General features: G+C 42.3%; 1 long non-coding RNA gene across 1 annotated transcript; it reads left to right on the plus strand.

Moving 5' to 3' along the window:
• The first annotated feature begins 917 nt into the window (after window positions 1-917).
• Window positions 918-7,642, plus strand: LOC116087657. The gene is made up of 3 exons (XR_004117545.1): window positions 918-999; window positions 2,366-2,512; window positions 7,601-7,642. It is a non-coding gene; the product is annotated as an uncharacterized LOC116087657 (long non-coding RNA).
• The last annotated feature ends 3,321 nt before the right edge of the window (window positions 7,643-10,963 follow it).

A 10,963-nucleotide genomic window follows, 5' to 3' on the forward strand; every position in this document is an offset into this window, starting at 1 on the left:
TTGAGACTGTCAGATGTTGACATCTGCATGGTGGCTTTTACTCTACTTCCCCTGGCACATTTCTCTGATGTTCACTGCCTGAATTTCATAGGACACACTTTCTACTTACCATTGAAGCCTCAAAGGTTCAGTTAGATCCTAATCCAGGAGCTTAGTGCATTTGATGCAATGTTTGTTTTGGATTCCGATGGAAACCTTGAAAAAGCCAACAGTAAACAAAACCTTCTCTGGCCCATTTATCTACATAAGTTATTCTTCCCTCCACAGCAGTGCTTAAGTAGGAGCAGAGCCTTTCTTCCTTAGCAACAAGCTCCCAAGCTCATGAGAATCATGTAGGGTCCCCCCCTCCCCGTCACTGGCATTCTCACCTGGTTTTCACAGAAGTAGCAGCATTCATTCTATCACATCTTTCATGCATATGTTTTCCTTCCTAGTATAGCATCCTTGGATAACCCATTTGCTGAGTATCTGCCTCACCACATGTTTCCGGGGGATTTAGTGGTTTGTTTTCTTCTCAACATTGGAGATGGATCTTGTATGTAAAGCAGTGCTCTACCACTGAGCTACATCCCAACCACACCATCGGTGTTCAGATATGCATTTCCTTCCTGGATAAAAATGTATTTGGCTTTTGAGTGAATATAAGCCCAGAGTTAGCAACAAACTAGAAGTCCTTAAGAAAATTTGACTGGATTTCTTTCCTGTCTATTTCCAGGGTCATTCCAGGTTGTACCTATGGATCTTAGTCTAAATCCTTCAGGATTCTATGAGTCAAAATAGGACTGCAGTTCTGGATCCTTCTAAAATCTGGGGATTGGGGTTGGGAAAGCAATGTGGTTTTTACTTATATCTCATAAACTGATTATGATGCCTCAAGAACAACAAAAGTTACATCATAATGAACTCGACACAGATATGCATAGGGTCACAGGGTGAATTTCACTTGTTCACTCTGTAACCTCATTAAAAGTAGGCTTTTCCAAGCTAAATTATAACAAGGTAAAGAAAATTTTCTAATAGATAAGTTAAATATAGATTAAATTGTAATGGGTACTCCATGGAGTTTTGTCCTTGAGTTTGTTGTGTTTAAGTGGGCCATTGCTGTAATTAGGTGTCTTTAGGAGGCCTCTTTCAAAACCAGAATAGATCTAAGGACCTTTGAGAACTATTCCCTCTGTTCTTAAAGTCAATACTTTCAAGCTTTCTTTTTATCACCAAGCTTTTATTTATTTATTTATTTATTTTTTTAAAATCTCATCAGGATGGTCCCAAATTACCTCTGTTGGTAAATTATTCAAATGGGGTGTTGTGGGGCAGGGAAGCTTTTAAATGGATTTGATAAGACAAGTTCTTTAGCAAGTCATTAAGATAAGAGATCTCAGCAGGGGTGGGAGTTGCTTCTGTTGGAACAAAGCCTGTACACTTCTCTGTCCTTTCTCCTCAACTCTATCTCTTCTCTCTAAAGGGGGATAGAAGAGGGGAGGAAAGAAGAGGAGAGGAGAAGAGAGGAGAGAGAGAGACAGAGACAGAGACAGAGAGACAGAGAAAGACAGAGAGATTTAACTAAATGCCATCCACCTTTTTCTAAAGCAGTCTGTGAAACCCTATCACTTACTTGCAGGATTATAAGACACATTCAATGTGGAAGTATAGCCTGGGGGTGAAAAGCCTCATTCTAAGTTTACAGGTGATTCTAGAGGCGATGAATATTGAAGAAAATGCTTTCCAGAGATTCTGGGGATGGCAGTATTGGAAGAAAAGGAGAAAATGAAGTGCAGTATGGGTGTTTCCACAATGTTGTTTGTCCTTTAGCAGCACCGATTATGTCTTGGGGGACAATATTTACTTGCTGAAGAAATTTCATGCTAACAAAAAAACCCCCTATCTTTTGAAATGTGAATGTTAGTAACGAATGACCTCAAAACCCACAGTCTACCTGAATCAATAGAGATTCTGCAAAACTCCTGTGCAGCTAGCCCTGGTAGAGAGAATATTTGACATGAGCCAATTACAGTATTATCCAGGTAATAGGACACAGAAAGAAGTTCAGAATTTTTACTCAGAAGTTCAGTGCTTTCTCTCCATGTATAACTAATTAATCCAACTCCACACATAATTACAGTAATTTGCATGAAGCTTCGTATTCATAATTACTGATGTTAACTATAGTAAGCTTACAGTTTCAATTTTTGTTATTAGGCAAGACATCAAATCCAGGTTTGAGAAACCCATCCACAAATTTTTTAGGAAAAGATGGACATGACAGGCATTTCTCTCGATTCCCTTATAAAAGGAAAACTCAGTATGTGGAAAGTAAGTGTTGGATCCTACTGTTCTTCTCAAGTCTCTTTCTTTGCTCTCCAAGCAAGAAGCAGCTTTCTGAGGCCAGCATGTGGCATGGCCAAATATGATGGAAGAGTGACACAAAGAAGCAACCAGTGGTGACAGCCAGCTTCTCCAGTGGGAAAACAAATGCTCTTTTAGGAGTTGGACATCATGATCTCTGGAGAAGGTAGGTGTCTTGACCCCTGAAAGATGGCACAGCCCTATTTTCTTCATGACGTTTTCCATATAGAAAAGTTTCAAGTTGTCAACAGGTCACAAGGATTCAACGCCTATGCTAAACATAACCTCACACATATTTTGTTGGCTTTATCATTTCTTTTTTGGTTTGGTTTAGCTGTAAAGAGAAAACAAGCTGCTGCTGGTAGGATGCTGACAGTAGAAGTTGTACATGTGAGAGGGAAAGGGGTGACTGAGAACTCTCTGAACCTTACACAATTTTACTATGAGCCTAAAACTGCTCTGAAACCACGATCTATTTTTAAAAGGTGATATGAATCTAGATGCATACTTCTCTTTCTGGCTCCTTCTTAATCTTTGAAGTTACAATTATAACCACAGCTGAGTTGTGGCTATCTTCTTTAGACTTAGTGTTACATTAACTTTTCCTACACAGAAGAGAATAGACTTCTACTGATCCCATCTGGGGCACCAAAGACAGAATGGTGCAATGAGTCTACACATATTGATGAGTCATTGAGCTATTTTTTGCAGGAGCGTGAGGGGTTTTATGTTGATAACAACAAGAATTAAAGATAATGTAGTCAAATGCAACAATCACATCATGAAATTATTTACTAAATGAGACTTGAAAACCAAGAATTTCAGTGTTTTTTGCCTAGTGGTTAGTCATTTTTTAAAAATATATTCAAAAGACATAGAAAGTGATCTTGTATTTGAATCTAATTTGTTTGGATAGGAAAGGCTCATGTCATACTTTTGGAAGTATGATTAGAAGGTGTTAAAGAAGATAGATTCTAAAGTCCATGATTCTTTATTGTTGGAATCTGATTGGAATTTCAGGAAAGTCACGAGAGTGGTAAGACATAGACCATGGCTTTCAACTTACCTTGGATAGTGGTTAGTTTTATTGTCAACTAGACACAAACTAGAGTCATCTTAGAAAAGGAAAGCTTAATTGAAGAGTTGTCACCATCAAATTGATCTGTGCCCTTGTACATGGGGGATTCTCTTGACTGAGGATTGATGAAAGTCCAGTCTTATGTGAATAGTTTCATCTCTAAGCAGGTGGGCATAGGCTGTATAAGAAAGCAAGCATAGCAATACAGTAAGAACAACTCTTCCCTCCATGGTCAATACTTGAGGTTTCTACTGCCTTGAGTTCCTGCCCTATATTTCCATAAAATGATGGATTATGACCTGGAAGTTGTAAACTGAAATAAATTCTTTCTCCCTCAAGTTTTTTGGTCAGTGTATTGCAGCACTGGAGAAATAATAAATATTCTTTCCAAACTGTGAATTTCCACTTCAATGCCCTGAGCTGCACCTGCATGATTTCCATTTTTGTGGCAAGAGGTAACCATTCAAGTGAGTCACTGAGTCATCTCACTTTGATGAGCTCCCCTCTGTCTATATGCCTACACCACATTTGTCCTGTGCTCCAAGGAAGCACAAAGGGTACAAGGTCTCTGAGGCTGTCAAAACTCAAAAATGAATCCAAATGAAATAGATACCTATGCCTCCTTCTGCCTCAGGCCGGCCGATCTGGGCCTCCCTCAACCCATGGGAGAAACGGGGTCCTAGTCAGGTAGACAAGGTGTAGGAGAAGAAATGATGGCAGAGACGACACATGGAGTATAGGATCTGAATGTATTTCTTAAAAATGGCTTCAGACTTTTACAGTCATTGCAAAAGAGAAATGTTAAATCTGGCAGCTCAGTAGTTAAGGTACATCTGAGGCCATCTAAAACACCTTGAGTCTAAAGCAGTAGCTATCTCCTCTGAACTGGTGCTGCATCCCCTGGGCCCAAGCTCTCTGGGCCAGGGAGACTGTGTACTGCATGAGTCTGAGTCCTAACTCATCTAAGTTCTAGTGCGAGTCCTTCTGCGAGTCCAAGTCCTTGTCCAAGTCCAAGTCCTTCTACGAAGTGACAAGCAGGCTTAAGTAGCATACAGCAAGCAGGGCAGATGACAAGAGTCATGTAGACAGGTGACAGTCACATCAAGGTCAGTGATCTTACTGACCAAGATATCTAGTTGTGAAGTGGGTGGAAGAGCAATGGTGCCCCTCCCTGCTGGGGCTAATTTGGTATTCCTATACTAACTCTCTGGTTCTTGCTGGAGGCAATGACTAGGAGGTTTTAGTCTAACACTTCTAGCTAATGTCTTTGGGTGGAAGCCCTTCATTACTCTCTAGTATGTAAAACATTTCTAGCTATTGTAAACTATTATTGTCCTAAGGAATGTGCCTGACCCTTGTTAGCTCTAACAAGGCAGTTTCCTTGAGAGAAATTACAAGTTATGGGAAGCTTGGTAATAAACCAGGATAGGTTAGAAACATTGTGTTGACCAGGAAACAATGCCTAATCTTAGCGATTTACGAATCATTTCTCGGGGTACCTTTATGCCTAATTATGAGGGTGTGTTGACAAGCCTAATTATGAGGGCGTGTTGACAATTGGAAAGACTGATCTGGAACACGTCTGAGTTAGGAGATACCAGCGACTGTCTGAGTATCCAGGAGGCACAGAACTCCTTTTGGATCCTTATTGCCTCTTACCCTTAATCAGGATTTTATCCCTGATATTTTGGATGTGACTGGAGTAGACGAGTGTGTGTGGCATCCCTCCTGTGACAGAGGCCCAGTTATTAGGGAACAGTAACACATGATGTTAGGTTTCACTCTCTGCTCCCTCATGAACTCACAGCCCTTTCTCACTCGTGTTACCTGGGAATTTTGAGTTAGAACAGAAATATGCAACCTGGGAGGTTGCTGTCTGGGGACAAATGTGAGACCTGATTTGCAGGGTCTTAGAAATGGATTTCTGCTTCCCTGTTTTTCATCAGTGCATGAAGAAACCCAGGATCTTATCTTATCTAGTCCAGAATTTCAGCACCTGGTGGAAAATCGGGAAGGTATACTGGCTTAAGACTCTCATTGGAACAATACAGTTCCCTCAATTATAAAATGAAGGTTTGGACTGACCTCTAAAAGCAGCACCTAAAAGTTCTAAGGTCCTGGAAGTAGTTAAGTAATTTACTAAACCCTGTGGACACAGAGCCTCAGTTTGTGCTGCTGTGTGGACGGACAACACTCACAACTAAGCAGTGGTTAACGTCTCTGCTGTTTCCATAGTGATTTTCTGAGATTATAGACAGGATCTTCTCTGGTCAGCTTAATCTTTTTTTTAGCCTCGTTAGATAGTAGAGGCACCAACCTAAAACCAAGCACTCTACAAATGTTTAAGGAAGTAGCAATCACATTTGCACACAAATTCTTTGTGTCCAGGCAGAGAAATATTGTATCCAGGCAGAGAAACCAGCAAAGGAAAAGACCACAAAACTTTAAATGTGCCATATGGGAAATGTTTGAAGAACATAAAGAAGACTAGTGTTTGCAGGGAAGCATAATGGAAAAAATAAGACCCAGCAGGAGGCCAGCCTCAACCCATAGTGTCTATAGAAGACCACATTTCATTCCCAGCACAGCTTGGAACATCAGCTTCCAACACAAGATGGATGGAGTGAAGCCATCTGAATGAGCTGCCAAGGTGTATGGCTAGGCAGAGGCTGAGAGGATTAAAACATCTTAGCAGGAGAAAAATAGAGAAAACAGAATACAAAAGAGAAAGAAAAAACAGTTGAGGGGGAAAGGAAAAGGCATTTGAGGTAAAGGCAGCATCCTGAATAAAGATGAAAATTTCTTCGGTATTTTTTTTTTCAAAAGCCACTGAGATTTGCTAACATCTAAAATAGGAGGTAAGCAGCTGCACATGAGTAAGGAAAGTGAGCAGGTGCTAGGAATGTTGCTGCTATAGCCACAGCTATGCAGGGCCATAAAGCACACGCATTTGATGTATGTTAGGATTCTGTATGTCATTAGGCCAGCCATGCAGCCAGAAGGCTAACAGTCTTCCATAGTCCATTTCTGTTTCCAGCATCTAACATAAGGCTATTGGATGCTTAATATGTATTTCTGGGTCACCTACATTGCTCACAATTTTCTATATTATTGCCAAATAAATCACCAAGATTTGTACCAAGCCAGATAGATCAAGAAAACTTCTTGTAGGCACTGATAACTACTGCTTAGCACTCAGGGAAGCCACCTCCCTTCTTCTGGTCTATAAAATTAACAAGGTACCTACCTCGTTTGTTAGAATGACTCATGGTGCTTGAGTAGAATTTTGTTACCTTACTTGAAGTACCAGTCAGCTTCTCCAGGGAAGATAGTGTCATAGGGATTCATAATCCTTGCATATGGAAAGTAGTTTCCCAAGTGCTTTTGCATATATAATGTTCTACCATAGCAACTCTTAAGAGTAGACAATGTAGGTATTATCATTTTCCTTTTATTTTTCTGGAAACCAAGGCTGAGAGGTTGTGCACCACATATAGTAGAATTGTAATGGAAGACTTGTCACTTGTGTCTCAGTCAATGAAGTGGAAAGTAATGTTAGGAGGGACACACATACACTACAATTTTATGATTCAAGTAGGAAAAAAAGCAATAGTCTTTCTCTGCTGTACTTTTATATAAATGATCTGTTAAAACAAAAATTAATCTGGTACTTACGTTTCATCAGATACCATTCTAGTCATTGGGGGCATAACAACAATCAAAAGTAACTGTCCTGTTGTTTACATCCTGGTGGAAAGGATTGACAGTAATCTACTAAATTGTGTTGGCTCGGATAATCCTATTCTGTGTAGGAAACAAACCGGGAGGGGTAGCTAGGAGCAGTGTCTGTGAGAGGAAGTGAAGATGTAAGTAGGCTGCCGAGGAAAAGCATCGTTGAGGTCACAGCATTTGAGTGAAGACAGTGCTGTGAACCAACGGGAGAGCCAGGAACAGAAAATTCAAAGCCGACAAAATAGCAGTTACCAAAGCCCTGAGAGGGGAGACGTCTGGTTTGTTGGAGAAATAGCACAGGGCTCTATATGGATAAGCTAGAAGGATATACACCTTCAGCTGGGTGTAGTAATGCAGGGCGGCTGTATTGGTTACCTTTTTGTTTCTGTGATAAACTACTATGGCCAAAATCAACTTACAAGGAATGTTTATTTTGGCTTACAGTTCCAGAAAGGGTGTCTATAATAGCCAGTGAGGCTGGAACAGGAAGCTGTGAGACCACATCTTCAACGATAAGCAAAAAAAAACAGAACAAACCAAAACAAAAAAAAAACATACAAAGTGAACTGGAAGGCAAATCGCTGTGACCTCGAGTCCCACCCACCACCCACGGAGAAGAGTGAGTTGTTCTGATGAGAATCTGTGAGCACTGACACTGAAGATCCTTGTCCCTGATTGGCTCTTGATCAATCAATAAAGATGCCAGCAGCTAAAAAGCTGGGCAGAAAGAAAGAGTCAGGACTTCCCGGTTCCCTAAGGCTAGGAGAGAGGAGAAGAACCAAGATACTTGAGGGAGAAAGGCGAAACAGACTCAGAACTGTAGGGGAGATCTTCCAAAATGTAGGTGGAAAGGAACGCGACTCACAGAAGGGCAGCCCGAAAGTGTCTTGGGCAGCAAGACCAATGCGTTTCACAGAAAGTAACTGGGCAACTAAGTGGAAGATAGATTTAGAGGTGTTGAACTAAGTATAAAGGTAAGGGCATGCTAGCTAGCTATAGAAGGCTTAAAAGAGCCCAGCCATTGAGCCACAAAGGCAGTCTAAAAATGAACTAATGTGTGTATGTGTTGTTCATTTGCAGATCTGAGACAGCTCCTGGGCAGGTATGGGCCTGCGACTGGCCAGGAGCACAAAGCAGGACAGAAATCTCCAGCTACACACCCACAGGGCCGCACTTCTTCCAGCAAGGCTTTAGTGCCTAAAGTTTCCATAACATTCCCCAATCAGCACCACCAACCTTGGATCAAGTGTTGAAATACCCGAGCCTATGGGGGAGCGTATCTCATTTAACCTATCAGAAGGACCAAGCATTCCAGACATGAGCTTTCTTTTGGGGGAGCAGGGTGAGAAGTAAACAATGATTTATATCAAACCATAATAGCAACTTTCCTAAAGTCAAAGTTCTGGGGAAAAGAGAACAGAAAAATTGACCAAATGGTTCCCAGAAAAAAAAAGGCAGGGGTTCAGCAATATCCAATGCTATGTGGTTATTCTACATATTCAGAAATTCAGAATTCACTGGCTTCCTGCGCCTCTCTCCCCACTGCCCACCTTAGCCCAGCAGCATCACTTCCCACAGTTATATCCTGGTCTCTGTTCAAGCTTTTATCTTTCTTCCCCTAGTCCTAACTTCAGCCTGCCCACTTGTGCTGAGGTTCTCAACCTGTAGGTTGCGACCCTTCTGGGGGATGTACATCAGATATTTTACTTTGCAATTCATAACCATAGTAAAATTACAGTTGTGAAGAAGCAACAAAATGATTTTATGGTTGGGAGTTCGCCACCACATGAGGAACTATGTTAAAGAGTGGCAGCATTAGGAAGGTTGAGTACCACTGCTTTTTTGTGTGACACTGATTCTTCAGTTTTCTGCCAAATAGCTGCACTCAGGGATTTCTGAGTAAAAACTCAACACTTCCCTTTTAGACTAAGCTTAACCTCGAGGTCAGCTGAATCCTTCTTCCTTTCTCCACCTTGGAACCTGAAAAGTGGAACAGCTACAAAGAATCTCATGCTTTCGAAAATTCTGCACTTCATACCTGATAAATGCACCCTGTTTTGTGTTCATGAAGATTCTCTTCTTTAGGAAGACTATTGTCCCAAAGCACACAGCTCCCTGGAACAATAGTTGGCATGCTATATTACATTCTGGCCCACCATGCCTCCCAGAAACTTAGGCTTGCATTCCTTCAACCTTTGGAACCTTGATTTCTAGCTTTATTTTCTCTCATCCAAGGAGACGATTTTCTCTTTTCTCCTCACCTGCGTTGTTGGCTTGAATCCCTCCCACATCGTTCCATCTGTAGTGTCTCAGATTAAAATGTGCCACACGTGTGATGCTCCTCAGAGTTACCCTCGACACATCCCTGGCCATTCTGGCAACTGGGAGGTTGATTTATTTATTTGCAATTAGCTAGTTAGTTTTTCTAGAGACACTCGCGTGTTTGTGGGGGAAGAGGTCACCATTACATCTAAAGAGAAAACCTTCTATAGCTCCATGTAGCCTCTGCGAGAAGTCGTAAGTGGCTGCCTTTCTACTGGAAAATATCCTTGTACAGAAGCCAGGCCCAGAATGTGTCACTGGCCTGATCCAACAGGAGCCAACTACTGCAGAGGAAGGTGGTGACAGACTGAGGAGCCTGAAGGGGCTCCCCATCCTTTCCTTGTTGCTCTTTCTCCAGAAACCAAATCTTACTCTAGCTCTCTGCTCCATACATTTCATTATAGCTAGTGCCAATGAGTCTGCACAAAATGAGCATTTTTTAAAGACCCTTAAGAAGACAACATTGTTTTCTGATGGCGGGACCCAGCAAGCTGACAGGGAAGAAAGGTGATAGGTGCATTCACTGGGCATGGAAGTGTGGTGATAGCTACACTATTAAGGAATAAAATGAATGCTGGGAATGGGGTCCCTTCGTGGGGGCCAGGAAGGTGTTGTTATGGGATCCTTTGCCAAGTATGTCAAGTATTGAACTTGCCGATGTACCTTCCTCGCTTCCCGGGAAGGTTCAACATCCAGACATCTGCCAGATGTGAGAACACCCTTCAACCTACTCAAGCCCAGCCTCTCTGGCTGGGAAGCCAAACGGGAGAGTCCACCTGGCTGTGTGAAAACAAAGCGGTCCTTCTCCCTGCCTGAAGCTTTATGAGTTGGCAGCTCCCAAAAGCCTCTCTTTGATCTTGAGCTTTGAAGGGATCAAACAAGCTGCTTTAATGGGCGGGAACGCAGCTCTGAAAATCCTACCTTTTGTCAGGAAAGCCTTTCTCCTTTCTCCTCCTGGGACAGGTGCAAGTGGAGAAGGAGTCTGCTTTCAAGGCCTGAAGCCAGATGTTCCTTCGGGCAGCAGCAAGTAGGACAAAGAGGGTGAAAGTGAGCCGGTGTGTGTATGGGGGGGTGGGGGTGGTGCGGGGGCGGGGGTGGGGGCGGAGGACGGGCTGCTGCGAGGGCAGCGATTGTCCAGGCCTTGTCTACAGATGAGCTTGCTGGTTATGGTTACAGAGCCAGCTCTTGCTTGTTCTTCCCGGGAAGGCTGTGGGTCTGTCTGTTTCTCTTTTCTTTTTTTCTTTACAGATCAGCAGATGACTGGTTCGGTGCTGATCGGGCTGATCTTGACTTCAAGCGCTTGTAGGTTTTGTTTAGGAGAAGGTTCGTTGTTAAATATTAGGATTTAGATTTGCAGCTTTTGAGGGATGGGACAAGCTTCCCAACACATTCCAGTGTAGTCTCACAGCTGGCTTCTAAACGCCAGAGCAGTCTTTAGACAAGTCACCCTCATTCCTTCACTTTTGCTGCTACTATGATGGCAGA

The sequence above is a fragment of the Mastomys coucha genome, unplaced genomic scaffold (genome assembly GCF_008632895.1).
Source record: "Mastomys coucha isolate ucsf_1 unplaced genomic scaffold, UCSF_Mcou_1 pScaffold13, whole genome shotgun sequence".
In the NCBI taxonomy this organism is placed as follows: Eukaryota; Metazoa; Chordata; class Mammalia; order Rodentia; family Muridae; genus Mastomys; species Mastomys coucha.